Here is a 13,164-nt window from a genome sequence, read left to right on the forward strand (position 1 = left end):
CCAACTAAGCTGTGTGACTCGGGAGATAAGTTTCAACTTCTCTGGGCCTCAGTTAACTCCTTTAGAGGAATGTGGTGAAGGTGAAAGAGTGTGACATACGAAAACTCTTGCTGTAGCAGATGCCCTGATTCATTGTTAAATTATTGATTTCTGTTATTATTTATTGAATGTTCGTCTGTACCATATTATGACGGTGGGCAAGACAGTCCTAGTATGTGCAAGGCCTTGGGCAAATGTTTTTTTCCATGGACCCTGTCTATATAAACAATTTGCTTAAAGGTGTATTACAAAATTCATGAGCCCATGTGGAGTATAGCGATTATCAGTGGAGATTTAGAATGATGAGTAGAGAAGAAGTACTAGGACTTCATCTATTGTCCTAGCATTGTACATGAAGATTCTTGGTAGTACCCAGGCACCATCTCTTCCTGTTCCAGTCTAGAAACAATCTCTTCTTTTTTAAAAAATACTCCCTCTGTCCCATAATAATAGTAGCAAGTGAATATTTAAACGGGAATTATTGGCGAATGCAGCTGTAAGTTATGTTGTAGCGCAAAATTGCGAAGCCTTCAATCAAAATCAATGTTTCATGACATCTGTCATTTGTTTTGACACATCTTTCAATTTTTAGGTTAATCTAATTATTACAAATTATAGCTATTTTTCTAATTTCATCTGCTGATCGAAATCAATTGTTTTATTTCAGTTGAATATCAACCCATTGTAAAAGTAAGATGAAAAAAAGAGAGTTTCAAGCAAAGTTCGAGCTGCGATTGTCCAGTTCTTGATGCATCAAAAAAAGAGGAAAATTTGCAGAAAGGTGCAATTACGTTAGCTGCAAAACAATTTAAGTGCAACAGAATGACCATATCAAGAATTTGGAAACGTGCTTCCGAAAATAATTGTCAAGGAGAATCTTATGCTAATGTTGATTCTTTGAAAAAACAAAACTGTGGACGTAAATGTAAAGATTATGGAGAAAAACTTGAAAAACTTAGACATATTCCTCTTAGCAGAAGAGGCACCATATTAGCCTTTGATAATATTTCTCCCGAAATACTGGATAATACGTTTCTGTCACTTCAACAAGTTATGCTGGAAGCAATGAAGAACGATGGCTCCAATAATTTTAAGCTCACACATATAGGGAAAGCAAAGCTTCACAGCCAAGGGATCCTACCTACAAGTTTAAAATGCAATAACGAAATTATTGAGAAATCCAGAAACTATCTGAACACTCAAAATAAAAATTAGGAGTACTATTTTTAATTTATTGTTTAATTTAATCTAGTTTTTTATAATAAATGCTGCATTCTATATTTATTTTCTTTTGCTACTATTATTAGGGACAAATTACATTCATCAGCTGCTACTATTATTATGGGACAGAGGGAGTATATTTTTATTGATTTCAGAGAAGAAGTGAGAGGGAAAGAGAGACAGAAATATCAATAATGAGAGAGAATCATTGATCCACTGCCTCCTGCATACCCCCTGCTGGGGATTGAGCCTGAGCCTGCAACCTGGACATGTGCCCTGACCAGGAATCAAACGGTGATCTCCTGGTTCATAGGTTGACAACCAACCACTGAGCCACACCAGCTGGGCTCTTCTTAATTTTTTTAATTGTAAAATGTGCCCTTCTTGCTTAATTTCGTATTTCCTACTGCAAAAAAATATGTTGTTTGGAACCTGTTAGTATTGAATCAATATTGATCTTCTTTACTTTGTAGTTCTCTAATACATTTGTATAGTGCTGGGTATATTATTACTTATGATGCTTCATCATCCATTGGTGGTAGTCCCTTTATACTGGTTTCCAATGACTCAAAGATTTTTACTGTTCCTCATTGATGAGAACTATATTATAAATCTTACCTAGAGTATGCAGGAAAATGTGAGTGATTATTTTCCGGTCATGTTAAATTTACCATTTCAAATATTGTTTCATAAATATATACCAATATATCTTCCAATCATATCTTGAACTCTCTAGGTCATAATCACTGCATTTCTAAAATAGAGTTGCTTTGCCTGGCTGGAGTGGCTCAGTGGATTGAGTGTTGTCCCATGGACCAAGAGGTCTAGGGTTCGATTCCTGGTCGGGACACATGCCTGCATTGTGAGCTCGATCCCCAGTAGGGAGCGTGCAGGAGGCAGCCGATCGATGTTTCTATCTCTCCCTCTCTCTTCCTTTCTGAAATCAATAAAAATATATTTTAAAAAATAAAAATAAAATAGGATTGCTTTCAATGTTGAACACACTCCTGCCTTCCACACAGCACCAGCAGTGGGGAGCACAGGAAAGGGGTGCATGAGCAGAGTGAAAGTGATAAGAACAGTCCTATTCATACAAGATATTCCCGTCCCTTGTTCTCTGTGGCTTAAGACGGTTGAGAACACCATGTTATCGAATTGATTGGAGATAAGAAATCACATCAGTAGGAAGAGGACACTGGCATTGCTGAACAATGTCTTAAAAGTCCTTGGAGAAGATTGGCAAGGCCGCTCCTGCCAAAGGAGGTGAAGTGACCGTCCCGGGGGCCAGCTGGGGAAAGGAGTACGGAGTACATGGAGTAAAAGATGTTTGCTGCCCTCTCCCACATCATTCTGGCCAGAGTGGCACTGTGCAGCTCAAGTCCAAGTGTCTGTAGTAGACTGTTGGTAGCTCAGAGTATTAAACTCACCCTGGTTTCAATGTGCATAAGAGTCACCAAAATCAGAATGTCAACACCATTTTGGCAGTCCAATTTCACACAAGCTGGTAATACTGCACTGGCTAGCTAGAGTGAGTTCCTTGCCAGGCTGTCCTCCTAGAACCAGAGCTGGCCTTAAGACTCCAGGATGAGTCCATAGACATGAGTCCTGGAGCTTCTTAGGGCATCTGGTCTACCCCACATAAGTGAGAAAAGGCTGGAGGTAACATAGAGAGTTGAACAACTCTCCAAAGAAAAGAAATAGAGAATGAGGCTCAGTGGGAATGGCCTTGGTCTGGAACAGGTTCATCCTATCTAGATGGCACTTCTACCTCTGGCCAGTACCAACCACTGGAGTGAGACTTATAAAATTTCAAGGTAGAAATTGCTGGCTAACAAGACCCACATGGGGCTTGGTCTGGACTTGGCACTCCCTACCAAGATGGCACTGTTGGCTTTGGAGGGCACTTAGAACATTTTGAGATATACCAATCCAAAGTGCAATACTCTTTAAGGCACAGGGTCTGGGCAGGGGGGCTGCTTACCTAGTTCTAATAACAGTACTACCACTAGCCACTGGGTATTATTCACTAAGATTTAACAGTAGCAGTGGGTTCAATGCTTAGCCAATGAATGTTCCATCTATCCATTCATCCATTCATCCACCCAACCATCAAACAAATGTTCATTGAGCACCTACACTGTGCCAGTATTGTGTTAGGGTCAGGAGAAAGAGAAGTGGGTCTTCCCAATCATTATCTACCCCATGTTAGTTCTGCATGATAAAAAAAAAATGGTGGGGGGGGGGATAAAAGAGGGAAAAATTAGATACAGATGATATCCCTCTCATATAGCTGTTCAGCTAACAACTGTTCTCAATTATGGCTGTTGAAAGTTAAATTACTATGATTATAAACAATTTACCCCCAAACTTAGTGGCTTAAAACAATGACAATATTTATTTTGCTTATGAGTCTGCTATTAGGGCTGGGCTCAACAGGTTTAGCTTGTCTCTGTTCTGCTCAGTGACAGGTGGGGTGGCTTGAAGATGGGGGACTGGAACCATCTGAAGCCTTCCTCATTCACATGTCTGGCCATTGATATTATCAGCTGAGACCTTAACGCAGGCTGTCAGCTGGCACACCTCCACATGGTCTCTTCATGTGTCCTGGGCTTCCTCCCACATGGTGGCTGGGTTTCAAGGGTGGGCCTTGCAAAAGAGGGTAAGCGAGGTGAAAGCCATATCCTCTTTATGACCTAGCTCTGGAAGTCAAATAGCATTACTTCTTTCCTATTGGCCAGAACAGTCATAGTCCCCAACCAGACTCTAGGGGAGGGAACAAGGCCCCAACTCTCAGTAGGAAAAGTGTTGGTTACATTGTTTTATTTTATTTATTTTTTAAAAATTGAGTTTAGAGAGAGAGGAAGAGGGAAAGAGAAACATTGATTTGAGAGAGAAACATTGATTGGTTGCCTCCTGTACACACCCTGACCCCCAACATGGGATGGAACCTGAGACCCTTGGGTGCACAGGAGGATACTGCAACCAACAGAGCCACACCGGCCAGGGTGAATGTTGGTTACATTGTAAAAAGAGCTGTGGGATGGTATGACCAACTTTGGGGGGAAAAATATGCCACAAAGGATTAATACAACTGCTATTTTTTTCCTTGAGTGTAATGCCTTTTAATACATAGTAAAAGTACACAATATAAAGTGATATTTTGATATTACAGTTTCAAACGAAGACAGTCCCCCAGTATGTCCCATGTTTCTAGTTATAAATTATGATGTGGAACAAATTAGAATTGTGTACTGTGTTTGGAGAATCCATAATATTTTACTCTGTATAACATTTCCCATCTCTTCAGTCTACTGTATATGCACTCTACCTACGTTTCAAAGAATTCTGATATTTAGTCTTTAATTTTTCCTAAGGTGTATGTGTGTGTGTAACTTTATTTTTATGTTGGTTTAAGTGAAGCTATAAAAAATTTTTTTTTAAATAAAAAAAATTTTAATTGGTAAAGAAAAAGGTGCAGAAATATAAATAATATCACCTTTAAAGCATGACTAGCTTGCACCTTTCCTCTACCAACCCCCACTAATATTAAATCTTATCTTCCTGGCCAGTACAAGTCCTTATACTTTACATTTTATATAAAAGCCATATTCTTAATTTAAAATTATTTATTGCTTATATAATCTTTTGTTTTGCTTTGTTTCATTGATATAGTTTTCTGTTAAAAATACTTAGGTGTCTTGGGTTGGAACTGAACACATTTTTTCCCATTAACATGAATGGAAATATATATAAATGTACTTTTTCATTTAACAGTTTTGCACTTAGAGGCAGAATTTTCAGGAATGAATTAAAGTAACCAGGTGTGAGATAGATGTATTTTCACCTTCTCCCCAAGAGCTTTTAAATAATTTCTGAGTCCTCTGTGTCTGTCACTTTTTCAATTTCCATTGCCTGCAGCTCTTCCAATTTGTCAGCCCCATCACCAGCCCTTTACCTATCTGATATATTATAGGTGTGTTAGTATGGGAAGACTAAGGGAAAGGCCTTGAGGATAAAAATCTACCTCTGTAAACAGAGGGCAGGAAGAGACTGAAGGAAGAAGCTGACCACTTCAGTCTGACAATTAATAGAGTTTATTAAGGGAAACTTACATCTGAGCACATCTTGGGTGTCTGCAGACAAAATGGATCCCCGAGCTGCTTGGCTGGCTCAAAGAATTATATAGGACAAGGTGGGATTGTCACTGGGTACTAATACATGAATGCTACCAAGTATGGGAAATTACATGCTCGATCAGGTCAGGACAGCAGCCTGTTCCAGGAACCAGCATATAAGGAGGCAGGGGAGGGGTTCACTCTTGGTTTATGTAAGAATGAACATCCATTACGACCAGTCTCCATGGGAGGGGGGTTTGAGGGACACAATCTCCCCCTTTTGGCTCCTGGGTCAGGTAGCAGTCATGCCTTGGAACAGTCTCTTCTTCACAAGGTGTTCAACATTTATTATGTTAGGAATGCATCTGGTTGAAAGTAACAGAAGACTCAACAAACTATGGTCTAAAGCAGGGGTCCTCAAACTTTTTAAACAGGGGGCCAGTTCACTGTCCCTCAGACCGTTGGAGGGCTGGACTATAGTTTTTAAAAAAAACTATGAACAAATTCCTATGCACACTGCACATATCTTATTTTGAAGTAAAAAAACAAAATGGGAACAAATACAATATTTGTATTTGCATGTGGCCCGCGGGCCGTAGTTTGAGGACCCCTGGCCTAAAGATTTCCCCCACTTTCCCCCCTCAAAAAACAGGAAGGCAATCCAGGAATTGTACAGCCACTTGAGTATATCTTAAAGAACCGGGCTTCTTTTGTCTTTCTGTTCCACCTCTTAGCATAGTCCTCCACATTGTGTCAAGAGGGCTGCTACACCTCCAGGTGTTGTGTCTTAGTTCCAAGCATGAAGTAGGAGAAAGATGAAGGTCACAAACGTCTCTAAAACTTCCTTTTCATCCTGGAAGGGAAGTTCTCCCTTGGGACTTCTGCCTACATTTTATTGGCCAGATTTTGTCTCATTGCCACCCTCAGCTGCTAGGGAGTTTCGGAATTGTGTGTTTGCTTTTTAGCCTCTGTAGTTTGGAAAGGCCAGAGATAGTGGTTGAAATTGATACTGAATGAGCTTCTTAAGATATTTGTGACATGATGTTTAATTGAAATGCATTGCTTTGATCCACAAAATGTTCTGGATATAGCCCTGCTCTTGTCCTGGAACATTTTTACTCCTTGTTCTTCTTCCCTCCTCTAGCCACTTTCCTGTTGGTGGTGGGGGGTGATGCAAAATCTTGAAAAAACACACTTCTCTCCTATCCTTTTTAGGAGTATAACAGTTCCCTTGTCACTCCTTCCTCCTTGTCTCTTCTAATTGAAGGTAAGGAGGAGGAGGCAATATCCTCTTTGCTTCCCTCTGCTCTTTTGAGACAATTGTGCCTTGAGCACTACTCAACACCCTGGTCTCTTCTTCCCTGGGTAGCAAGGACAGTCTCAAGGCCAGGTCCTCCCTCCGCTTCTCTCTCAGCCCATTTCCTCCTTTACGCTTCCAAGCACTTCAGCTGTACTTCTCTGAAGGTATTTATTATTTTCTTCGTTGAAGCTGAAACCACATTATTGAAAGTGGCATTGTTTACAAAATGTGTGGTGCATTGATAGGTGCTCAAACTGGTAACTCCTGCTATTATTATTAATAATGTCTTATCGCCTATATCAGACTCTGCTACTTAATGAGAGGCTCTGATCCAGGTCTCTGATTCATCTTTGTAACCCACATTTGGCCTGGAATTGAGCATTGCAAATAGTTAATGCTATACCGGCAGGTAAAGGACAACATTTCGAAGGAAGGGTGCTGCAATGGGATGTGAGAAATTTCAGAACCTGGGTGGGAGCCAGAATCTTGCAGAGAAGAGCCAAATTCGGTCCGCACCTAAAACCAGCAAAGTCCGGATGGATTCACAGGGACGCAGGTGGAGCACCAGCCGCCAGTACCCCGATGAGGTATGCGCATTCGTCATTTCACTCCTCCCCCTCCACTGGATCCGGAAAGGGAGGTGGGACTGTACCCCGCGCGGCGAGCTGGGATAGCTGCGCACGCGCAGCTTCCGGCTCCATGTCTCGGGAATTATTTGACGCCGCCGTTCAGGACTCGCAGAAGTCTCTGACCAGGCGCGCAGCGCACGCGCAGTGGCCACTGGCTGGAGGAGCTATTTGACGCTGTCGCCTCTGGCAGTCGGAAGTTGCCTGAGCAGAGCCCAGCCGGCCGGCCCGACCGGCCTTCGTCGTCCCCTGGCGCCCTCAGAGAGTCGCTGACCGCTGGACGGACCGACCGCCTGAGGACAGTTGGCCGGGGCAGCGAAAACGCCGGCCCTATGGCGCCCGAGGCGTGAGGCGGAAAGCCGAGTGCGGCTGGCAGTGGTGGCGCCCGCCCCAGCAATGCGGGCCCCGCCCGTCGCCTCAGGTAATCGGGCGGTCCTCCCCGTCGCTGCCGGACCTCCCCTTCTCTCCCCTCCTGGCGGTCCCGGGACGGCCCAGTGTGTTTCTCGGCCCGGGTGTTTCAAGTGCCCGGCCTTCGGAAGCACATCTTTTTTTGTGGGGACCCACAGGGTCCGGGGGAACTTGGCCCTGGAGTCGGTGGCGTCGGACGGGTCTGTTGAAACCCGGTCTGGTCCTGGGGAGCGGACGCGGCGGGGGGAAGCGCTCTCCGGGCGCCGGGGGCAGGGGGCGGGTCTGGAGCGGAGCTGGACAACTCCAGCGAAGAACTCGGTCCCGCGGAAAGGTTGGTCGAGTTGATCCCTCCCCTTGGGGACGATGCTGCCTAGTGCACAGTGACACTCGGATGAGGAAGAGTTAATATCGAGAATCAACAACTAAACCTTGTTCAGCGCGTACTGTATGCCAGGCCATTGCGTTCGCTGCATCTAACTTCACAGCAACTCTTTCAGGATAGAATTGTGATCCCCATTGTACTGAGGAGGCAACTGAGGCCCTGGATGGTTAGGTGACTTACTTGCCCAAGGTCACTTAGCTGGTCATTTAGTCTGAATCCAGATTCACGTTCTTAAAACGAGGTCAGTGTCTCTCCAACTTGGCTGCAGGTTAAAATCGTCTGGGGGAGCTTTTCCGAAGTCCTGATGCCTAGGTAGCACACCCAGAGCAATTGAATCAGAATTGGGGGCAAGGGGTGGGTGAAGCCAGACATCAGTATTTTTTTTTTTTTAAAGATTCCCATGTGATTTCAGTATGCAGCAAAGTTTGGGAACTGCTAGGTAATTCTGCATCTCGAAAGATGTTTCAGTGTCTCTCTGTTGAGGTGTGTAGGAGAATTACCTGGGAATTTGTTAAACATGCAGTTCCACCTGCAAAAGTCTTTTCGCTGGGCCCACTGACGACTACTCCTTGTTTAAAGTCTGTTGGGGATGGGAAGTAAATTTCTCTGCAGGATTTCTGAGTTAGCTGGATCTTTTAAAGTATATACATGTCATGCAAAACTGTTTGCAGTTTTCCAGAATATGCAGTACACGTAGATCTAGTGTCTCTAACATCTGGGTCCTCTCCTCATTTGCGATTCCTCGGCCTAGACTGTCCTCCAGGCTTCCTCCCCACTCCACCCAAATGCACACACTTACGCTCGCTCTCATACACATGCATATATCCTTTTCTTCCCGTCACTGGCTGCGTAACTCCCAACATTCCAGATGCTCTGTCTGTGACCCCCTATCACCTTCGGTCTCTCCTATCTGCTCCTTGCATCATCACACTGGAATTTACCAGTTATTTTTCTGTGTTGTGTGTTTCTCTCTCTTCTAGATTATGAGCAACTTGAACCATGTGTTCTCCATCTCTATTCTTCCCAGTGCTTTGACATACAGACTCACAAAGATTTTACTCAGTGGAATGTTTGAGTCCTTTTTATGTGATAGACTTCATGCCACAAATAGTTTCTTCTGTGTTTCCATTTTTACAAAAGGTATTTGGTAGTTCTTTTTTTAAAAAAAATATATATTTTATTGATTTTTTTACAGAGAGGAAGGGAGAGGGATAGAGAGTTAGAAACATCGATGGGAGAGAAACTTCCATCAGCTGCCTCTTGCACACCTCCTACTGGGGATGTGCCCTCAACCAAGATACATGCCCTTGGCTGGAATTGAACCCGGGACCCTTCAGTCCGAAGGCTGACGCTCTATCCACTGAGCCAAACTGGTTAGGGCATGGTAGTTCTTAACGTATATTGTTTTGTTCTTTTTGCTTGGAAATACTGTAGGTTCATTAAGTTATCCATCTAGCAGTTGAATAAACTACTAGTTCTTGCACTGGCAACGCACTATGTAGGACTAACTCTGTGCAATCAATGTTGGTTGAATTTGTTTTTAATTGTTTTTTTTTTTTTAGAGAGAAAAAGGGGTGGAGGGGAGAAACATTGATCCACTATTCCACACATTTATGCATTTATTGGTTGACTCCTGTATGTGCCAGGGCATTGAACCTGCAACCTTGGCCCATTGAGATGATGCTCCAAACAACTGAGCTACCTGGCCAGGGCAACATTGGTTGATTTTGTTTTAAAAAATATGTTTTTATTGATTTTAGAGAGAAGGGAAGGGAGAAGGGAGGGAGATAGAAACATTGATTTGGGAGAAACATCGATTGGCTGCCTCCTACATGCCCCCTACTGGGGATTGAGCCTGCAACCCAGGCATATGCCCTGATGGGAATTGAACCAGTGACCTCTTGATTCATGGGTCAATGTTCAGCCATTGAGCCATCCTGGAAGGGCAGATGATTTTTAATATTTGACTTTATCGCAATCAGTTCTTTAGTGGAAACCTTATTATTGTCCTTAGGTCTTTGCATATGTTCCCCACCTCATTGTCCAAAATAGTACTTAGTTGTCATCCATTAAATACTGGAGGCCTGGTACAGGAAATCGTGCACCAGTGGGGTCCCTTGGCCTGGCCTGCGGGATCAGGTCAAAACTGGCTTTCCAACATCCCCTGAGGGGTCCTGGATTGCAAGAGGGTGCAGGCCAGGCTGAGGGACCCCACTGGTGCATGATCGGGGCCGAGGAGGGACGCAGGAGGTTGGCCAGCTGGGAGGGACCACGGGAAGGCTCCAGGGCGTGTCCAGATCGTCTTGCTCAGTCCCGATCAGCCGGACCTCAGCAGCAAGCTAACCTACCAGGCGGAGCGTCTGCCCCGTGGTGGTCAGTGCACGTCATAGCAAGCAGTTGAGTGGCCTTAGCATATCATTAGCATATTACACTTTGATTGGTTGAATGGCCTACCTGCCAACCGGACACTTAGCATATTAGGCTTTTATTAAATAGTATTATTGCCTTGTTGGTACTTGGTAAATCCTACTAGATAGAATTGCTGTTGGAAATAGTTGATCCTATTCACCAGAAGAGATGATAGAAGAAGTCCTTGATGAAGACTAAAACCTTGATGTCAGAGTTGACAGGCTTAGTATATATTTAGTGCATAATGCCTTATGTATTTATAAGTTTGCCCAATGTATTTATAAGTTTTAAAGGAAGGCAGGGCACTAATTCAGATTGTATTCGCTCTTTTTTTTTAAATATATTTTATTGATTTTTTACAGAGAGGAAGGGAGAGAGACAGAGAGCTAGAAACATCAATGAGAGAGAAACATCGATCGGCTGCCTCCTGCACATCTCCCACTGGGGTTGTGCTCGCAACCCAGGTACATGCCCTTGACCCGAATCGAACCTGGGACCTCTCAGTCCGCAAGCCGACGCTCTATCCACTGAGCCAAACCGGTTTCGGCTGTATTCGCTCTTGACTGGTCTTAAAAGCATGTAAAGTTTATAGAAGTAAGGGGGTACGTGTGTGAAGGTCATGAAGAGGTTTTTAGACAATAAAGATTTTTTATAGCAATTAAATATGGCAAAGTATGTGACAAAAATACACATTTCATATAATGACATTCTTTGCAGCAAAAGTTATAAAAAGATTGTTTTGGTTCAGATTTTTACTGTTTCTCAATTTTTAGGCTAAGGTTAATGTAGAAACTGATGGGACAATTCATGTTATATTCAAACCTGCCCTTGTTTCTCTGATCTGATATGGACAGAGTATCCAGTTCTGGCCTCAGCACATGGAAGAAACTTAATCTTTAAGCCTGAGGTTTAAGTCTCTAGTTGATCTCCAAAGTAATAAAGGTGAAAATTTCACTTGCTCAGTTAAAGACCAAAAGTGACTCTAATCATGATAGCCTGAAACCTAAAAATGGAATCTATTTAATTTGAGATTCCTGTCAGTGTTAGCAGGTGTGTTCCCTGGCATGTGTAAAGACCTTTTAGATAGACTGCATGATTTCCTTTAGTGTAAGGTGGTTAAAGTTATAGAATTAAGATACTTGGAGTTTAATTATAAGTTTTTATAGGTGAAGAAAGTAGGTAACTTGCCCAAGATTTAAATGGTTGGCTTCTAGCACATCTAGAACTAGAAAGCAGGCCACTTTTCTTTGGGTGCAGTGTGTCCTTCCACACCCATTCCTCCCATGTGAGAGGATATCTTTGTGTGTTGGGTTTTTTGCGTGCGTTGTGTGTGTGTGTGTGTGTGTGTGTGTATGTGTGTTGGGGATGGGGGAAATGTACAGAGTAGTCTGCTGTGTTTGAGATATTCAGTTAGATGTAAAGTGAGTGCTTGTTGTGTACCACGTGTACTTTGCTATTTAAATTGGGATACCAAGGTAAATAAGACACAGCTCCGTCCTTAAGGAGTCTATAGTCAAGGTTGTAATGAAAGTAAAAGTATAGTACCTGTCAGCTCTGTCAAATAGAACTTTCCACATTGATGGAACTGTTCTATATTTGCACTGTCCAATATGGTAGCCACTAGCCACATGTGACTATTGAGCACTTGAAATGTGACTAAGGAACTGAATTTCTAATTTAATTTAAATTTAAATAATTATATGTGGATTGGCTATTGTATTGGACAGAGCAGATCTGAGAAATAAAAGATGAGAACTGTGATAGTGCTGTTGAGGGGAAGGTAATGGGTATTCATTTATTTTTTATTTTGGATAGACTAGTAAAAACTGCCTCTTTCCACAATAGGGAGGAATGTAGGCAGAACCTGTCTGTCTTTCTTGTAATTCAGGTGTTTGATAGGATCCCTGATAGTTAGAATCTGGTATATAGGTGAATACATTCCTTTTTAGCTAAACTTGATTATTTGCCTTGTAGGGTCAATAGGACTACAACAGAAATATGAACTATGAACCTTTTGCCTTTATTATTTTTTTAAAAATATATTTTATTGATTTTTTACAGAGAGGAAGGGAGAGAGATAGAGAGCTAGAAACATCGATGAGAGAGAAACATCGATCAGCTGCCTCCTGCACACCCCCCACTGGGGATGTGCCCGCAACCCAGGTACATGCCCTTGACCGGAATCGAACCTGGGACCCTTCAGTCCTCAGGCTGACGCTCTATCCACTGAGCCAAACCGGTTTTGGCACCTTTTGCCTTTATTAGTCATAAAGTTATATGGATGACCTTGAGTGTACATATGTGCCTTAAAATCCAGCAAGGTTCATTCATTTACTCAGTATTTTGGCATTCTGTAAGAGAAAGGAGGCATGCCTAAGAATATGTACATTGTATTTGTACATCTCAAAGTTTGTTGCCTTATTTAAAAGCAATTTTTTAAAAATTGATTTTAGAGAGGGAGGGAGGAAAGGAGAGAGAGAAACATTGCTATGAGAGAGAAATATCGGTTGGCTGCCTCCCACACGCTCCCCAACCGAGAATTGAACTGGTGACATTTTGGTGCATGGGACGATGCTCAACCAATTGAACTATATTGGCCAGGGCAACTTATGTTGTTTTATTTGATCCTTCTCCCAAGTAACTTTAGCTAGGTACTGCAGGTAT

General features: G+C 42.7%; 1 protein-coding gene across 1 annotated transcript in view; it reads left to right on the plus strand.

Annotated features, from left to right (window-relative positions):
• Nucleotides 1–7,276: 7,276 nt before the first annotated feature.
• The window catches only part of RALGAPB (Ral GTPase activating protein non-catalytic beta subunit), an 83,098-nt gene continuing 77,210 nt past the window's right edge, over nucleotides 7,277–13,164 (plus strand). The window contains exon 1 of the mRNA XM_006085168.3: nucleotides 7,277–7,722. The gene's annotated coding sequence lies outside the window, so the exon portion shown is untranslated. The remainder of the gene's footprint in view (nucleotides 7,723–13,164) is intronic.

The sequence above is a fragment of the Myotis lucifugus genome, unplaced genomic scaffold (genome assembly GCF_000147115.1).
Source record: "Myotis lucifugus unplaced genomic scaffold, Myoluc2.0 scaffold_16, whole genome shotgun sequence".
NCBI lineage: Eukaryota > Metazoa > Chordata > Mammalia > Chiroptera > Vespertilionidae > Myotis > Myotis lucifugus.